Below are 18,968 nucleotides of genomic sequence, written 5' to 3'. Positions count from 1 at the left end.
AATTGTTCTGAGACAACCTTAAGCGGTAGGTACTCTTAGCGTTCCCATTTTACAGATAAGGAAACTAAGCACAGAGAAGTTAAGTCACTTGCCCAACGTCACACAGCATGTGAATGTAAAATGAACCCCACATTCTGACTACTGAGTTTGTGCTCTTAAACATTACCCTGCGTTAATGGATAGGCCCTGAGACTCTAACACTCTCAACACCCACTTTCTATTTCTAGAGAGGAGTACTGAAAATCCCCACGGGGCCTTTTGGCATCTTCAGGAGCAAGAACAGCTGGTAATTCCTGATCCCTGGTCTCCTTCTGCGGTGGAGGAGCTAGTTGTCGCCCAGTGACCCGCGGTGCTGGGAATGACAGACTAATCCCTTTTGTGTCCGGCAAAGGCCGCAGTGACATGCCAGCAGGCTGCAGGCTCAGGGAGGGGCTGCTGCTCCAGGGTGAGAGGGCACATTCTAGATTTGGAGCAGCATGGCGGTAGGGGGCATTCGGGAGGCGGATACACAGAGCTCCTCTCTCCCTCACTTCCCATTCTCTTTCCACCTCATTAGGATGGCAAGACGAATGCAGTTCCAAGGGAAGATAGCAGAAGTGTCCCTCCAGCTCTGCTCATGTCCTGGCAAAAGGAGCTGATCAGGCCAGCATGTTCCAGGGCGGGACCCCCGCCAGGAGACCGAGCAGGGCCAGGGCGCCACGCACTGCTCTGGGGTCGGCAGGAAACTCGAGGGGGTCGCACGTGGGATCTGGTAGAGAAGCCAGCTGCTCCCAGGCAGCTTTGTGCATTTGGTGGCTTCCGTGGAAACTCGTCAAACAGTTGGCACAAATGCTTCCCTCCTCCAGCGACAGAGCTCACACTTCGGGAAGCACTGAACTGCTCTGAAATGTGATAACATCGTCTGTCAATTTCCGCACACAGAATGCTGTTTTCTACAGCGAGAATATTTGTCTTGGCCTTCTGGAAATTTATGGGCTTCTGGACCAATGCTCTCCACTCCCTGGCTCCCGGGAGCAAGGCTTGGTGGGTCGATAGGGTATGAGAGGGCAGGGCAATGTGGGCCGAGGCGGTGGAGAGCTCAGAGGAGCTGCTCCCTCTCCGGGCTCAACTTGTGGCCGGGCGGGGGGGTGGGGGTGGTGGTGGTTCTGGGCACATTCCTGAGCCCGGCAGTAGGCACAGCTGCTAGGCAGCAGCTGCAGAGCCCCAGAATGGGGAGAGCAGGGCCTCTCCCTCCTCGGGCCAGGCAGACTACCACCAGCCCCCCAGCTGCACTGTGGGCTATAGTTGGCGGGGGCAGGCACTCAGCCCTCCCCCTGCAGTGAGTTTTGAGCAGGTGCGGTGGGGGCGGGTGTCTGAAGAGGGGAAGGACAAGAGGAACAAAAGTGCCGAGGTGGCACTGGGCCTGGCATCTGTGGGCTCTGAGAGGAGGACCCGGTCACAGTTCTGGTGCATTTGTAATTCAAGCCCGACTTCTTCCCGCAGAAGGCATTGCTGGAATAGGGTGTGCGAGCAGGGGGCTGTGGAAGCTGAGTGCCGAGGAGACATTGAGAGGTTTGTTTTTTTTTTTTTAAAGATTTTATTTATTTATTCGACAGGATAGAGACAGCCAGCGAGAGAGGGAACACAAGCAGGGGGAGTGGGAGAGGAAGAAGCAGGCTCATAGCAGAGGAGCCTGATGTGGGGCTCGATCCCATAACGCCGGGATCACGCCCTGAGCCGAAGGCAGACGCTTAACGACTGCGCCACCCAGGCGCCCCCATTGAGAGGTTCTGACCAGGGTGAGGGTAAGATCAGGAGGCAAGTCTACCTGGAGGGTCTCGGGAAGCTGGGTGGAGCACACACACTACAAGCTGTGTGGTGACCCAGGTGGGAGACCACACGGACAAGTCCAGGAAGGAGGTGGTAGAAAGGGCGTGAGGGCAGCAATGGACGATTCAGTCTTCCATCGGCTCCCCTCTGTCCTCAGCCCTGGTGCAACAATATGCTCAAGGCTGTCCCCTCCCCTAGGAGTTGACTCCTAAGGGTCCTGGAGAACACCTGGGTTATGTGAAAAGAAGTCTAATGGAAATACCTCTCAGGATGGGAGTCTTCCTGCCCGATGCCCTGAGGCTCTGGGATGATGGAGTGCTTGAGCAAGTCATTCCTAGGCCAAAGTGCTGGGTGGGTCCCTGCCCTCAGTCTCTGTTCCTGCTGTCCCAAGACTTCCACAGCTGTCCTTTATCAGCGCTGCCAGCCATGGGTTTAGCACCTTTGGTGTGCTTTAATCTATTGTGGGTTTTCCCCCCCCATTTATGCTCAAATTATCTCATTTTCAGCTGGTGGGAGCTTGTTCAAGTTAGCTCTCGAGTCCTTCTGAAACAGTCCCAGTGATTTCGGCTTTGGTATGACAAGAAGCTTTAAGCTCTTGTGCATTTCCTTCCTCAGATCTGCAATCAGCCATTTCTCCAAGTGGCCCTCGTTCCTTTCAGTGGGAAACGGTATTCAGAGAATTCAGAAATCACAGTCGAGGTATGTTTGTAGCCTTCCTTCCTTAGATAAGCAATAGCATAATATAAACCCAGCAGTGCACCTTGCGTTTTCACTTAATCTTATGACTGACATATTACTCAATAGCAGTGGTTGGAGATACAGTCTTCATTCCTTGTTCCAGCTGCCTAATACTGCACTGGGGGGACGTACATTCAGCTAGCCCCTTGCCAAAGAATACCTGAGTCGGTTCCAGTCTCTCACTATTATGTATTGTTTTGCAAAGGAGAGCTTCATGCCCGTGTCTTTTTGTATCTTTGGAATAGGTCCCTAAGTGGGATTGCTGGAACAACGGATAAATGCACATGGAATTTTCCTAGATCTTGCCTCCATGGGGTTGTAACATTTTTCATTCCTCTAAGTCTGAAAATGCCGCAGCTTCTCCCAAATGGTGTGATGTCAAACTTACAGATTTGTGCTAATAGGTAAGAAATGGTATGTCGGGTAGTTTAAATGTGCATCTCTGATGGGTACGTTTGAGTAGTGTTTAAAAATATATATATTTAACAGCCATTCTGCCCATTTTAAAATAGGATTGTTCGTTGCTTTCTCCTTTAGTTTTAGAAGCTCCTTACTTATTAGGAGAGTAACCCCCTCTTTTAAAGAAGTTGCAAGTATTTTTTGTACTTTTGCATTTGCCTTTGTACTTTGTTTATGGTGGGTGTTGTCACTCAAAAGTTTCCGTTTTGTTTTGTAAAGATCATGACTTTGTAGCTAAGATCACAAAGATGGACTTCAAGGAGTCTGACTCCCTTGTCATTTATGCAAATTTTGGAGTGTATGAGCACATACACATTTTTCCGAGGAAGGAGTCTGTTCTCTTAGAGCCCCTTATTTAAGTGCTTGCCTCTACATTCTCAAAATCTGTCTCCTTGCCTTTAAGCTTTGGCAAATGCCTTGCCTCTGTCATCTCGGACCTCAGGTTCTCCACTGAACAGTGAGGGGACTGGGCAAATGGCCCTTTACAGCCCTCCCCACCCTGGCTTGGGCCCCAGAGCCTGGACCTGCCCAGGCTCCCCCTGCAGCACCCTCCAATCCTGACTCTTCCTGGCCCTTTGGTGGGAGGTGCCATCCCCACTTGCTACACACAGAGCCGATCCTCACCAGTTCCCTCGCCCCCCCCCCCCCCCCAGGAGATGCAGGGCTGGGATGAGTCGCCTTCCGACGGGAAAGATCGCCCCGGTTAGCCACATCGCTGCCAGAAGCTCCAGGTGAACCAAGGGTCTATAAGCGAGGTCATACCCACACTCCTGGCCCAGAATGGAGAGGATTTGGCGCCCAGGAATAAAATAGCCAGCAGGGGTTAATGAATAATTAGACACTAATTCTTTGTGAATGGGAATGAATAATGCTTCACTTGGGTGGAGAAGGAGGTGAGCTGTCAGTGGAATGAGCTGTTCTTGCCTCCCGGGGCTTAACCATCCGCTGGTGCTGGGGGGTGGGGAGCAGGATGACTGAAGTCTTTTAATAGTCTCTACAATGTAGCAAAAGCTCCCAAACCTGAGGTCCCTTCGGAAAGAACAATCCATAGATCTTTGAATTGTTCTCCTGTTTACTCTTCGCTGAGGGCCTGCTGGAGGCTGTCCGGGGAGAAGACGTCGGCTATCCCAGGAGTCACGGTGATCCCCCGCGGACAAGGGAGCAGGCCCGTCCAGACGTTGGCCATCACCGAGAGTCCCCAAACCCAAGAGGCCACTTGTCCTTCCTTGCAGACACACAAAGCTGGGAGCTCGGGTGACAGCAGCTCTTCTCTGGGCGCTGGGCCTCAGGCACAGAGCTGCTAGTGGGTTTGAGGTCTGGCTTGGGGCTGTGCTGGGCAGAACTGGCCACCCAGCCTGGCTTCCTGGCATTCACTGGGCACAGGCCGGGAGTTAGAGAGGAAACAGCAGGGGCCAGGGCGCGGGCTGACCACTCAGCAGAGGTGTGTGGATGAATGAGAGCGTAGGGGTGTGCGGGATGCCCCGTGAGCGCCCCAGAACTTCCGGTTACACAGGGCGGTGGACAGCGTGGTCCAGTGTTCCCTCTGCTACACAGAAAGCACTCAACTTCTAGAGCCACTGCATTTTCCAGAGTGATTGCGGTACTCCTCACCCCCCAAATCTATGAAAGCTCGTTTCCCTCCCTGATTAATTCCTTTACCCACTCACTCCCCTGTCTCACCAGCCCCTGGCCATTTTCAAAAGGGGCATCAACCTGGCCATGAGAGTTCATGGCCCTGAGAGACACTGGTCAGGCCTCCTGGTTTCTAGCCCTGACCTCTGCCTGGCAGACACCTCTCTGCTTCCCTTGTTCTACACCTCGTGGCACCTTAACATTCAGTCACCCAGCACCTTCACCAGCAGGAGCTATGTGTTGGGCCATGGGGGCTAGTCCGGGGCCTGGGCGCTGCTGCTCTCACCAGGCCTCTCTGGAAACACTTTCTGCTGCCACAGCCATCATCCACACAGTGAGAGGCTCCGGGGCTCCCTGAGCATGCTGCCTGCTCTCTCCGCCCTCTGTGGCCTCCCAGGCCTGCTCAGGAGCAGAAAGGGCTCCCAGGCAGGTTTCTGCAGGGCCCACTTTCTAGCTGCCCTCAGGGCTCCTCATACTCTTGGCTGTCCCTGGTTTTGGGCCGCCTCCTCCTGCAGGGGTCACGGAAGCAAAGGCCTAAGAGCAGACTTGTGCCCGCAGGGACAGGGCAGGGTGGACGCTGGGTCTCTGCACCTAGAAGACCTGCCTGTATGCCAAAGCTGCCTTTGCCCAGTGCCGCGAACTTGGCTGGTCAAGAGAGAGGGCAAGGCACAGTCTGGCAGCCCTCTGTCGATTTCCCTGTGACGTGCGGCCTCAGCTGTAGAACGGGGATATCAATGCCTTCCTCACTGAGTTTTAGTAGAGTAGATAGAAAAATTAATTATAGGAAACCCACTTCAGGGCAAGTGGCTGATGAAAATCCGGATGATTCCAGTTGTCTGGACTCTGGTCTCAGCCATCATTTAACTTCTGAGCTTTTACTATGATTTTTGGCATCTGCCTTCCCTCATTTGGGTTCTTTCTCCCTGCGGAAAACAGGGACCCTCTTTTGTGACACTGACTCCCACTGAGGTTCCCGCACCTAGGCCACCGGCTGGAGGGTGAGCTGGTGGTCAGTTTGCTCTCATACCTCCTAGAGGGTATCCCCTGTTCTGGTTCATCCTACTTCCCCCTTCCCACTCAGATAGGGAAGGGAGAGTCTACCCAGGGCGAAACAGGTGGAATCTGCAGTATTAGGCCCAGTCCTCTTACTCGGCAGGCTCTGGCCAAATCCAAACCCTGAGGACTGGCCACTCTGGGTCAGGGCTAGTATCTCAGGACCTAGGCTTACTCTGGCAGGGAATGTCTTGCTGGCAACCAACTCAAACACCAGTGGCCCAAACACGTGGCCCTGGAGGAGAGAGGGGCACCTAGATCCAGCCCGGCCTGGCGGGGAGGCTCACCGGAGGACAAGGCTCTGATGAAGCTAAATCAAGTTTCTGTTTCATCTTTCACACCAGGCCTTCTAAACATCAGCCAGGGGTGTTCGTGTCTCTGTCCCGCCCATTCTCTCAGGGGATGGCAAGAGATCAGTAAAGATGAAAAAGGTCAGCAAGGCCCCGTGTTGAGAAGTCTTGGGAAAGCGACTCACTGAAAATAGAAATCAGCTCAAGCCAAGAGGAAGGCAGTTTAGCAATAGACAGCAAAATTTAAAATGTGCACACCCTTTTACACGGTGGCTCCGATTCCAGGAATAGACTCACAATGACGTGAATATAAAGAAATCCTCTCAACGTTATCCTTGTGCACAGTTTCAAACAACCTAAATGGCAGTAGGGAAATAGCCAAGAATGTCAGTAATAGCGGGCTGATGACGTAACGGCTAAAAAGGACACTGTAGAGCTATATTCCACAATGCAGAAAAAGTCTAAGAAAGGTGGAAAAAAGGTACAAAATAATATGTATAGAATGTACAAAATAAAATGTGTAGTATATTCTATTTTTAAAAATTTTTTATTTATTTATTTAAGATTTTATTTATTTATTTGACAGGGAGAGAGACAGCCAGCGAGAGAGGGAACACAAGCAGGGGGAGTGGGAGAGGAAGAAGCAGGCTCCCAGCGGAGCAGGGAGCCCGATGCGGGGCTCGACCCCAGGACCCTGGGATCACGCCCTGAGCCGAAGGCAGATGCTTAACGACTGAGCCACCCAGGTACCCCTTATTTATTAGAGAGAGAAAAAGAGAACATGAGAGGGGGAGGGGCAGAGTGAGAAGCAGACTCCCTGCTGAGCAGGGAGCCTGACACGGGGTTCCATCCCAGGACCCCGGATCATGACCCGAGCCAAAGGCAGATGCTTCACCGACTGAGCCACCCAGGTGCCCTATTCTAATATATACGTATAGATGTTAAAAAGTACACAAATAACGGGGACACACATACTGTGCTTACAAAGACATCTAGTCGCATGTAAACCACAATGTTACCGTATACAGCACATAACAATAAGAGCACAGAACCCTGTATAATAGTACAGAGCGGACAACAGTATCCAGTCCACGGATATACAGTGTATAACATCGTACGGTACGTAATACAGTGCGCACGTCATACGGTACACCGCACCTAATAGTGTATTCAGAGTGTATAGTGTGTCCCAGTGTGTCATGCATCACAGTGCACGCTACGTAACGGCAGACGGCCTACAGCAGCACGGGTGTGTAACAGCGTCCGGGGTACAGCCGGCCGCAGTAGACGGCCTGTGACGGTACGCAGTCTATAATACACCACAGTGTATACACATTGTTAATAGTCCTTACCCCTTAGTGAGTTTTTCAGTGATTTAAACAACTTTCTTTCGTGTCAATTTAGTTATTTGAAAGGCAGTGGAGTGCCCTGGTTTAGTCCGAGGCTGTGGGACCGGCTTGCCAGACTTCACATCCCAGCTCTCTGGACTACACGCTGCTCCCTCACTGAGCCTCGCCTCCCTCACCTATAAAATAGCGGAAATAATTGTGCCTACCTCATAGGCCTGTGGTGAGGACACACGAGTAGGTTCTGACACATGTGAAGGGTCCAATAAATGTTAGTTACTAGACTTCATCCAGCAACACTTAGCGTGCACCTACGGTATACAAGGTGCTGTTTGATTATTTTTTCACCTACGCGATTGGGAGAAGAACCCAATACAGCTATTTTCTTTTTTTTTTTTAAAGATTTTATTTGTTTATTTGAGAGAGGGGGTGGGGGGAGGAGCAGAGGGAGAGGGACAAGCAGACTCTCTGCCAAACACAGAGCCCAATGTGGGGCTTGATCCCAAGACCCTGAGATCGTGACCTGAGCAGAAATCAAGAGTCAGATGCTAAATGGACTGAGCCCCCCAGGAGCCCCCTTTTTTCTTTTTCTTTCTGTTCTTTTCTTTTTTTTTAAGGCAGCAGAACCTAAAGAAATGGAGAAACATACTGTGCCCATGGATTGAACAACTTAAGCATAATAAGGGTGTCATTTTCCCTTGCACCTACTGACCTAGCGGTTAAATGCAATGTCTATGAAATTTCCAGAAAGGTTTCTTGCAGACATAGACAAATTTATTCTAAATTTTATATGGAAATGCACAAGATCCAGAATTGCTAAAATAATCTTGAAAAAGAAGAATAAAGTAGGAGGGATGACTCTACTCAATATGGAGGCTTATTACACGGCGACAGTGATCCAGAGGGTGCGGTATTGGCCAGGGATGTATCCCCAAATCAATCGAGGACCCAGATATGGACACGTCCGTCTGGCCAGCTGCTGTTTGGCAAAGGTAGAAAGGCAATCGAAGGGATGCAGGAGAGCCTCTCCGACAAATGGGGCTGGAGCAGTCTGCCCAGGTGGAATTCAACCTCAAACTCACACTTTATCTACAGTATTAACTCAAAATGGATTGTGGACTTCGAAGTAACATGTAAATCTAGACGACTTTCAGGAAAAATAAAATGGAGAAGATGTTTGCGATCTCGGGCAAGGCAAAGAGTTCTTAGACTTGGCAACAAAAGAGTGACCCATAAAAGGAAAGATAGGTAGAGTGGACCTCACCAAAATTAAAACTCTTGCTCTACCAAAAAAAAAAAAAAAAACTCTATTGAGAGGGTGAGAAAAAAAACCCTGCAAACTGGGATAAAATATTGGCAAACTACGTGTACAACCAAAGAGTAATATTTAGGCTTAAGGAACTCTTAAATGTCAATAGTTTAAAAAAAAAAGCAAGCCCCATACCCAACCCCATTAGAAATGGATGAAAGATGCGAAGAGACGAAGAGATGATTCAGAGAAGAGGATGCAGAGGTGGGAAGTGAGCAGGGAAAGAGGCGCATCACCATTAGCCTTCTGGGAAATGCAAATTAAAATGCAATGAGCCATCATGGCGCATCTAGCAGAATGGCTGGAATGACCAAGGGTGACAGCTGGTCACGTGGCCAGCAAGGGGCCTCCTGGTGTCCAGCCGGCGCTGTTCGGAAGCCAACACCGGGAAGATTCAGTCCAGAGAGTGGGCACCTCTCTGTCTGCAAGAGCCCGCCCTGTGGCCTCCGTCGGCGCCACCACACGGGCGAGGAGCCAGCCAGGGTCACGTCGCCCTCCATCCAGCTTGAAGCCAGGCTCCCTGCTCTGCCTCTCTGGACCACTCAGAACAAACTGTTTTGTTTTTTTTTTAAAGATTTTATTTATTTATTCAACAGAGACAGAGACAGCCAGCGAGAGAGGGAACACAAGCAGGGGGAGTGGGAGAGGAAGAAGCAGGCCCACAGCAGAAGAGCCTGATGTGGGGCTTGATCCCATAACACTGGGATCACGCCCTGAGCCGAAGGCAGACGCTTAACCACTGTGCCACCCAGGCGCCCCCAGAGCAAACTGTTTCTAAAATCAATTTAGTATGAATTCCCAGCCTGCTAATGTCGTCCAGGATTTCCTGGGGGGCCAAGTGATTGCTTTGCTTTCTTTTGTCTCAATTTCCACTCATGCTTTTTATGAAATAAATCATAGTCATATGGACCACCTAACCGAATTCTTCTGACCTCTTTGTGAACAGGGAGATTATTCTTTTTACAAATGGGGAAACAGGTTCAGAGAAATTAAGTAACTTTCCTGAGGTCACACAGCTTCTAAGTGGCCCCATCAACACAGGAACCCAGCCACACCTCACTCTAAATCCTCCGCACCCACACTGCCTCGCCACAGAGCAGCTAAAATGTCAGCGTCACTGGTGTTGACTCAGGACAGGCTTATTGCTGGCACAGGCACACTCACGTTTCAGTGGCAGCCATGTTATTCCGCTGGTTAGCGCTTCGTTTCACGGGCCTCACCTAACTGCAAAAGCGGGTGGGACATGTGGCCCCACGGAGTGCTGAGGACACAGGATTTGGTTAACACACAGCAGTGTCTCAGGCAAATCCACCTCCAAATATTTTTCTTCTCACTGGAGCTCATGTCCAAAGTCAGGGTCCAATCGGGGTGCACAAAGGCCCCAGTTCATATTCGTGGTAGAGCCAGTGTAAGACACCGTTCTCCATGGAGGACTTTAGAGAATAGATTTTCAGGCCCCTTTGTCCTCTGTCCGTTCTTGCCCTAACTGCTGAGAAGTTGTGCTGGCCAGGCTGGGCTGGAGGCTGGGCTGGAGGCTGGGCTGGAGGCTGCACAGGGGTGAAAGGAGCCTCCATCATGCCTTCCACCCTGGGTCCTGGGCTGAATGGGAGCCGCTCCCCTCACCACCCCCCGCCTCTGAGCTCCTTGCTCGACTTTGCCAGGCGACATGTGTGAGCAGCCAGGACCAGCTGGGCATTGGCACGGGTCTCACGGAGCCCGGCCTCTGCGCCTGCCCTGCCAACCCAGAGCACATACAGGTCCAAGCCGAGCGAAGGCCTCCGGCAGCCCAGGCAGCAGTGCCACGAGTTCTCTGCCGCTGCCTCCCTTAACCTTTGTCTTTCTGACCTGCCAAGTCAGCCTATTTCGTGGACAACTCAATTCTAAGAGACATCAGCAATTCGCACTAATGCAATTAAGCAATTAGCCTATCAAGTGGTAGGAAATGCCTGGACTATACCCTCTGTTGAATGGAGCAGGACTGTGCCCCAGCTTCTGTTTCTGGTCTTCAAAAGGCAGGCGCTTGCCCAGGGGACCGTGCCTGCCTCCCGTCAAGGTCGTATACCAGAAACAATGGCCTGTCTTTGAGGATTATCTGGTTCATATATTTTATTGGGCATGCCGTATGCACAGCTGGGAGCTAGGAAACCGAGCTCGACGGCTGGCTCAGTCATGGACTTTTTGTGACTTTGGACAAATCCTTTCTGGCTCTGGGCCTCCGTTTCCTCACCTATAAATGGAAGTGAGTAATGCCTGGTCTTCCCACCTTGCAAGGGGATCCGGAGATAACTGGGGGGGGGGGGATTCTAATAAGTAGCCAACATACACAGACGGAAGCCTCGGGGTCATGATTGTCCGTGTGGTGGACTGCTGGCTGGATGACCCGTTTCCCGTCCCCCTGCCCTGGCCATATTCGGGTCTCAAGGCTGAGAAGACAGCATCCTCATTTTCTCAGCCTCCGGAGGAGCGTGGCAAGGCGTGGCCGCATGGTGCAACCTCAGCCCCTGAACAAAGCGGAAGTGGGCTAGAGGTTCCTGGGAGGCCTTTACTCTCCTGATTAAAAAACAGAGCAGAACGGGGCGCACCTGGCTCTTCTTCCTTTCTGCTTCTTTCCACCTTGAATTCTGAAGGGATGCTGAGAGCTGCCGTGGCATCTCGGGACCATGAAGAAGACATTTAGGGGCTATCCTAATCACGTATGCGCCATCTTAATTCCATCTGCAAGGACCCTTTTCCAAATGAGGTCACAACCTGAGCTTCTGGGTGGGCATGAACTTGGGGAGAATGTTATTTAACTCACTACCACTCCCCACCTCCATTCCCTGAATCTCATCAACTGGCAAGTTCTACTAACCTGACCTCCTAAGTATACTCTGGACCTGGCGCCCTCTTACTATAGCAACCCAGCCACCCTACCCCAAGGCCTATCATCACTTACCTGCCCTGACACCTGTCTCCTGATGGGCCTTGCTGCCCACGGCAACCCTCTTAGGCAGGGAAGGCAGGTGGTGGTGGGGCAGGGGAGGTGGGGTTTCAACCCTGAGTCAGCGTGAGGTAAAATCTTCTTTATGGCTCACTGTTCTAAAGGCTTTGATGCTCTCTGCTCTCAGCCCACCCTCAGGCCATGTGACTCCCGAGGCCCTGTTGTGAGAGCCACAGCAGCACTGAGAACATGGAACCCTCAGTGATGACAAGGTCAAGGAGGGAGAGGCCAAACCTGTCCCCACGGACCTGTCAGAGAGGATGGAGCTGGGCAGATGTCCCATGTGCGTGCGGAACTGGCTGCCTCTTGGGTGTGGACTTGGATCTGGGTGGGTGGGGAGGCAGTGTGGGAAAGCGTCCCAGGTCTGTCCTGCTGGGAGCCCTGACACTGAGAAGCCGCGTGTCCTCCAGGAGGGTCCCCAGATGGAGGCCTCCCCTTCAACAAATTGACTAAGTTTCTGGGCTCCCTGGAGCTTCTTCTGTGCCCTGCCGGTGGCAAAGGTCCTGAAACTTGATGGAGGGACAAGGCTTTGAAGCTGCGGAGTGCTAATCAGTCACAGGTGACTCCAAGGAGACGGGCCAGTCCGCCGCGAAGCGCGAAGAGAGGCTTTGCGATCGGACAGGCTGGTTGGTGCGCGGGCTGATTCAGGCCACAGGGCACTGAGTAGGCGCCTGCTGTCTGCTTGGCACTGTGGGTTGGTGGGTTGGGGGGGGCAGGGCAGGGGACATGCCAGCATATCCCTGCAGAGGTTTGAGGAGACAGCCGTGGGGAGGTGGCAGGTGGGAGGATCCGAATCAGACGGGCAAAGTCTCCGAGCGCCGAGGGTGTGTCTGTTGTTAACCCGAGGTAGTCCTCGTGGGTCGTTTCTGCAGATAGAGGCTGCCACAGACCCCGGCCGCAGGATCCTAACTGAATGTGTTAGACAGAGGACAGGCCCTTCTTAGTTTTTAAGGATGGTTCCCCAGGAAGCAGAGGTCTGTCAGAAATGACTGGGGAGCCTGTGATTCTAAAAGTAGACAACTCGAGCTCTCTGGGTTTCTGCCTTCCCAGCCTTCCCTCCACCTTCCTTGGACAAAGGGGTCATGGTGGGATCTGAGGCTCATTCTTAGCTGAAAATAATATTAAGCAGAGTTTCTATTTTAAAGGGAAACACTTTCATAAGGTATCTTTCAAAACTTTCAGTTTGTTACCTATTGAGGGAAATATAAAACAAACCTTACAAACACAGCTTGGGAGAAGAGGCTTCTCTCCCCTCCCCGTACCCCTACCCCAGGTGGGTGGAATGTTTTCTGCAGCTGCACTGGCTTCTCAGAGGGACATCCTGGCAAATGCCATGAGCCTCCTCGGCCAGGGCTCGCATCCTTCTGCTCACTGCCTGTCCTCTGGCTGGGTCAGCAGCGGCCGCAGGGCACCTGCTAGAGACTCCAGAGAGGGCTGGGCACCCCCGCGGGGGCCGTCAGGAGGACCACAGCTTCTAGGTTGTGTTGATCTGGGACCTTGATTCACACCTTCTGGCTTAGATCCCATACAATTGTCTTTGCACCACAAGCTTCTTGGGGATGAGTGAATGAAAGAGAGGGAGAAATAAGAAGGAACATTCTACGAGGTTACTTTATTAAATCTTTCCCATCTCCATCACAGACACAACTTCGAAATTCCAGAAGGAAATGAAATGAAAAGAAAAATGTCACGTCTCAGACCGTCCCCTCAGTGACTCATTTCAGAAGTTGGGTTTCGTCTTTTTTAAAAACAGAATCAATACCATCTTTCATGAAAACAACCTTTCATTCATCTTCAGCTTCAACCCAGATCCACCCCTGCTGGCTCTGTGCAGAACCAGAGAAGGAAGCCAACGAGCAGCTCTGCTCATGGACCTGGCGGAAGTGTCAGGGCGGAGCCAGAGAAGGGGCTTTTAGGAGGGGGAGAAGTTGGAGGGACCTTCTGTTTTCTTCAGGAGGGGCCTCCACCATTAATAACTCCCTCCCAACCAGCTTTAGGCCCTCAACCCACACAGTAAGGCCAAACACCAAACACTGGAGGTCCCCATCTTCTTGGAGCACGCTGACCGGTGGGTTCCAGAATGGACCCTGGTACCCTGGAGAGACATTTGGGTCTCTTCTTCAGGACCCACTACTGAATGGGGTGGGTCAGTGGACAACATTGGCAATGGCTTAGGACATTGTTTATTCCAATGTCTCGATGATTTGGGGGGAGGAGAAACGCAAACGTCGGCGGCCTATGCACCGTCTCTTCCGCAATCTGATACACAGTGCAGCGCAGATAGAACGTGTGCGTGTTTGGAGCACGTTCCTCAGATCTGGGAAATTAAACACGCTTAGGTTCATTTATTTCCTCTGTTACCTTTAATAGTTTCACAGAAGGAGAGAAATGTAGCTCCAAGAGGGCTACTCCATTCTACTCACCCATGTGTTGAGGGTCCTCTCCTACATTACTGAAGAGCTATGGTTTGAGCTGTGTTTGAAGATGAAAAGACGTTTTCCAGAAAGACAAGGAGGTTAGTGCTCTGTGCAAAGCAGCATTGCAGCCAACAGGTTTGGTCTGCGTGGGATCCAGCAGTGAACCCAGCGCTGCTGGGGCCCAGGGAGCCTGTGGAATGGCAGGGTCTTGTAAGCTACGCTGAGAAGTCCAGCTGTTATTCTGGTGTGCATGGGAGCCCCTGAAATGATTTAGGGGGAAGTAAGCTTCTGAGAGCGACATTTTACAAGGAATCTTAAGTCCTCCAACCGGGAGCACATCTACAATGGTCCCCTTTCTCCAACTTACCCTGCTTCTCAGATCATAATCTGGACTAGGACTGTCCAGATGGCGAATAATGACTTACCAGTCCCCTGGGGGAAGAGCCCCTGTCCGGCCTTTGTCCCTCACAGGGCCTGGCACGAGCGGCCATCTAAGCAGATGCCACAGAGATGGGGTCCTGCCTGAACCCCCTTGTTGACTGTGGTAGCTAAGCACACTGTCTTGGCCAAGAGGGTCCCTGGGGTGATCTCAGATGTGTACAGGCCCCAGGGGAGGAGCTATCCCCATTCTCGGGCCATCAAATCTGTTGAGTTTGGACTTGGCAGGATAGAAAGCAAAGAGGAAGAGAATGAAGAAGAAAAATGACTCTGGACACTGGGGTGTGCCCAGAGTTAGTGATGCCCTTCTTGCCCCAGCTTCCTCTTCCTGTGCTCCTGAGCCTGGAGCCTTCCCTGGAGGGGCTGCAGAGCCCCAGAAGAAAACCCTTTCACTTCCAGAGCTATGGACCTACATTCGCATTTGGCCCACATAACCGACCTCCATCTGCCCAGAGGCTGGGGCTGGTGCCGTTTCCGGTATCCGGGACCCAGCACAGTGCTGACTGCAGACAGGACATATGGTGAGAGTCTGTCAAGTGCCGGATGGAAACAGGCTCCCTCTTCCTCAGCCTGAGCCCCGTGTCTCTGAGACCCCCTTACGCTACAGAGCACAGCTCTGAACACTCTCTGTGGTTGGAGGGGTCTGTCCCTGTGAGTCACCACTTGGCCAAGAGCCACTGCTGACTCCTCTTCCAAGTCCCACGTTCCTGCCATAATGTCCAATCAATCCCCTTTGTTTTCTTCCCTTCTGTCTGCTGCCAGAAACTTTCTGTGTTTTACCAGGAAGGAGATGCTCCTGTCCTTTCTGCTCCCTGCCTCCCTGATAACTTTGTTCCTTGATGAGATTCCTGGGACCCGGCCAGGAGCAAGTCCCGTCCATGCCTCCACCCCTCAGGTGCAGTCCTGGGGCAGCCAGCACCTCAGGGCCTCCCCAGGGATTAGCAGCACCAGGCTCCGCCAGGACCTGGAACCTATTTGGTTTTACGCCACCCAAGACAGAAGCCCAGGCCCATGTCTTTCTCCCCCAGATTCTGGAACCAAGCTCAGTGTGGCTGTAAGTAGCAACTGTGCTGATAAGAACACCCTCCTGTGAAAGCTGGCGGGGACCTTATGAGGCAGCCGCAGGGGAAATCTGAGTGGCAGTGGCTTGAAAGATCAAAGTCAGACACGTCTTTTGGGGGGGAGGGGAGATCAGGTTTCAAAGGGTTTCAGGAAGGAGGGATCAATCCTGCCTTTATTTTGCTGGCACCAGTTCTTTCATGGGGGTTAGTGGGGTCCTCTCCTTACAGAGGCTCCATCCCCAGATGCAGAGGAAGCCTGTTTTCTTACCGTGAGGGTGAGGAATGGGGTACTCTTCCTAGCCCCCGGGATAGGCAAGCCTCAAGGACACAGCATGTGCCTAGAGGCGCCCCCCCCCATTACTGCTGCCCCATGGTGAATGGTCAGCAACTCCTCGCAGGGCTACTGTAACCTGCTGCTTCTTATCCAAGGTGAGGCCAAGGCTGAGTTCCTCTGTTCCCAGTGGCATAACTCAAGGCCAAGTTCTGATCCTGACCTCACTCCCTGGGGCCAACAGTTGACTATTCACTCCACTTTGGGATACTGTTCACCGTCCCACCAAGGGGCCCACGGTCTCTGGGATAGATGTCAATGAGACATCAATGAGGAGCAAGCCAACAGAGTAAGGTTGAAACTACAGTGAAGGGAGTAAGAGGACAGGGTGCGGCAGGAGGGTGGCCTTTGGTGTAAGATGGACCTGAGCTTTAGTCCCGGCTCTGCCTCCTAGTAGCTGTGTGACCTTGGGCAGATCCCTTCACTTCCTGAATCACCATTGTCATCGATGTCATTTACTACGTACTGTGTGCCAAGCAACTACCGCCTCATGTAATTCTCATAACGACATTATTCCAATAGACATTATTCCTATTTTAGAGATAAAGAAACGAGTTTCTGGGCGATTACCAACCTTGCCCAAGACCAGTTTAGCCAGTGAATAGTTAAGACAGGATTTCTGCCTGGCTCTCTCTGATTCCAAAGACTGTGTATAATAGGTTGAATGGTGGCTGCCAAGAGGACATGCCCTATCCTAAGCCGCAGAACCATGACTGTGACCTTACATAGGAAAAGGGTCCTTGGAGATGTCATTAAGTCATGGCTTGAGATGAGACTGTCATGGGTTATTCAGGTAGGCCCTTAATTCAAAGACAAGTGTCCTTAGAAGAGACAGCAGAGGAGAAGATGTAGAGAAGAGAAGGCCACGTGAGGACAGAGGCGAGTTGGGAGTGATGTGGCCACAAGCCGAGGAACCCCTGGGGTTACCAGAAGCCGGAGGAGGTAAGGGCGAAGCCTCCCCCAGAGACTTTTTAGGGAGTGCAGCCCTCCCAACATCCTGATTTTGAATTCCGGCCTCTAGAACTTTGAGAGAGTACGTTTCTGCTGTTTTGAGGCATTCGGTCTGTGGTTTGTTACAGCGGCCCTAGGACTTTCACATACCGTGCAATGTATGGAATTACATTTTATTGCTATAAAATGGTCATAGAAAATCTTCTTGCTGGAGCAAACGGTGGTGGAAATGTTCATAAGGACTCTTTGATCCTCCCAGACAAGCTGCACCTGTTTGACCCCAGTCCTATGCAGCATATCCCAGCGGCCTTGAGCCATTTTACTTGGGAAGCGGCTCTCTGCAGGGACAGAGTGATTCCCAGATACGGAGTGGGCCCAGCCCCGGCCAAGGGTTCTCTTCTCCTGGCAGCTACCCTGCTTTTGTGCTGCTGTTTCAGGTGTAAGCCCCACTCTCACTGACTGAGGTGCAGGGGAAGGGTCACTGGCTGGCCATCTGGGGGGTGGGGACAGACCATGTAGGCGGGGACTGGTGTCCTCAGGTTATTAAGGAATCTGACTGAGTAACTTCCTTTGCTCAGGAACAGCCTGGGCCTTCAGAATCAAGTCCAAACTCCTGAGCCTGGAATGCCGGGCACTTCAGCATCTGGCCCTGGGCCACTGCCAGATTCCTGGCCCCTGGGGATCCCAGGTGCTGACCCCGCCCTGAGAGGCCTGGCTCTGTACCTAAGATGCCAGGCTGTGTGTCTGCACCTCCGAGCACTCGGCTGGCCCCAGCATACTCTCTGTCCATGAAGCCGGAACGAGCTGCCTGGACACGCCTTCCCCAGGGCTCCTCCTCTACTCTCATCTCACCTTGCAAATTCTTGAGCCCACTCTGCCCTGCATGACGCCCTCGGTCATTGCCTGGGTCAGCACCCAGCAAGGAACCCGGGGATGCAGGCCCCCACGGCCCCCACAATTTAGGCAGATGGCTCCTGAGTCGCACAGCCCTTAGTTACTGTCGAAGAAACCTGTAAAACTCAGGAAGTAACAAAGTTGCCACCTGCAAAGTCTGTGGGATGCTGTTCTGCCTGAGAGGACACATGCGATGCGCCATGTTTGCAAGAAAAAAATCACACCAATAGTTTGCAGCTTGATGAAAGACCTAAATGCGAGACAGGAATCCATCAAAGTCCTAGAGGAGAACACAGACAGCAAACTCTGTGACCTCGGCCGCAGCAACTTCTTGCTAGACACGTCTCCAAAGGCAAGGGAAACAAGGCAAAAATGGACTATTGGGACTTCATCAAGATAAAAAGCTTTTGCACAGCAAGGAAAAGTCTACAAAACCGAAAGATAACTGACAGAATGGGAGAAGATATTTGCAAATGACATATCAGATAAAAGGCTAGTATCCAAAATCTATGAAGAACTTACCAAACTCAACACCCAAAGAACAAATAATCCAATCAAGAAATGGGCAGAAGACATGAACAGACATTTCTCCAAAGAAGACATACAGATGGCCAACAGACACCTGAAGAGATGTTAAACATCACTCGGCATCAGGGAAATACAAATCAAAACTCCAATGAGATACCACCTCACACCAGTCAGAATGGCTAAAATTAATAGTCAGGAAAAGACAGATGTTGGCAAGGATGTGGAGAAAGGGGAACCTTCCTACACTGCTGGTGGGAATGCAAGCTGGGGCAGCTACTCTGGAAAACAGTATGGAGGTTACTCAGAAAGTTGAAAATAGAGCTACCCTATGACCCAGCAATTGCACCACTAGGGTATTTACCCAAACATACAGATGTAGTGATCCGAAGGGGCACATGCACCCCAATGTTTATAGCAGCAGTGTCCACAATAGCCAAACTATGGAAAGAGCCCAGATGTCCATCGACAGATGAATGGGTAAAGAAGATGTGGTATATATACAATGGAATACTATTCAGCCATCAAAAAAGAAAACTTGCCATTTGCAATGACATGAATAGAACTAGAGGGTATAATGTTAAGTGAAATAAGTCAATCAGAGAAAGGCAAACATCATATGATCTCACTCATGTGGAATTTAAGAAACAAAACAGAGGATCATAGGGGAAGAGAGGAAAAAATAAAACAAGATGAAATTAGAGAGGGAGACAAACCATAAGGATTCCTTAATCA

The 18,968-nt window shown here is 51.5% G+C and overlaps 1 long non-coding RNA gene across 2 annotated transcripts; it reads left to right on the top strand.

Annotated features, from left to right (window-relative positions):
- The first annotated feature begins 1,111 nt into the window (after positions 1-1,111).
- On the top strand, positions 1,112-9,546 carry LOC123000348 (uncharacterized). 2 transcript variants are annotated; one of them, XR_008958274.1, is made up of 5 exons: positions 1,194-1,551; positions 2,425-2,508; positions 2,793-2,951; positions 6,568-6,727; positions 7,945-9,546. It is a non-coding gene; the product is annotated as an uncharacterized LOC123000348 (long non-coding RNA). The 2 variants fall into 2 exon arrangements; XR_008958275.1 differs by lacking the exons at positions 6,568-6,727; positions 7,945-9,546 and adding an exon at positions 3,660-6,512 and having other exon boundaries at positions 1,112-1,551.
- Positions 9,547-18,968: the final 9,422 nt, after the last annotated feature.

The sequence above is a fragment of the Ursus arctos genome, unplaced genomic scaffold (assembly GCF_023065955.2).
Source record: "Ursus arctos isolate Adak ecotype North America unplaced genomic scaffold, UrsArc2.0 scaffold_8, whole genome shotgun sequence".
In the NCBI taxonomy this organism is placed as follows: Eukaryota; Metazoa; Chordata; class Mammalia; order Carnivora; family Ursidae; genus Ursus; species Ursus arctos.
This window is presented reverse-complemented; position numbering and strand designations above follow the sequence as displayed.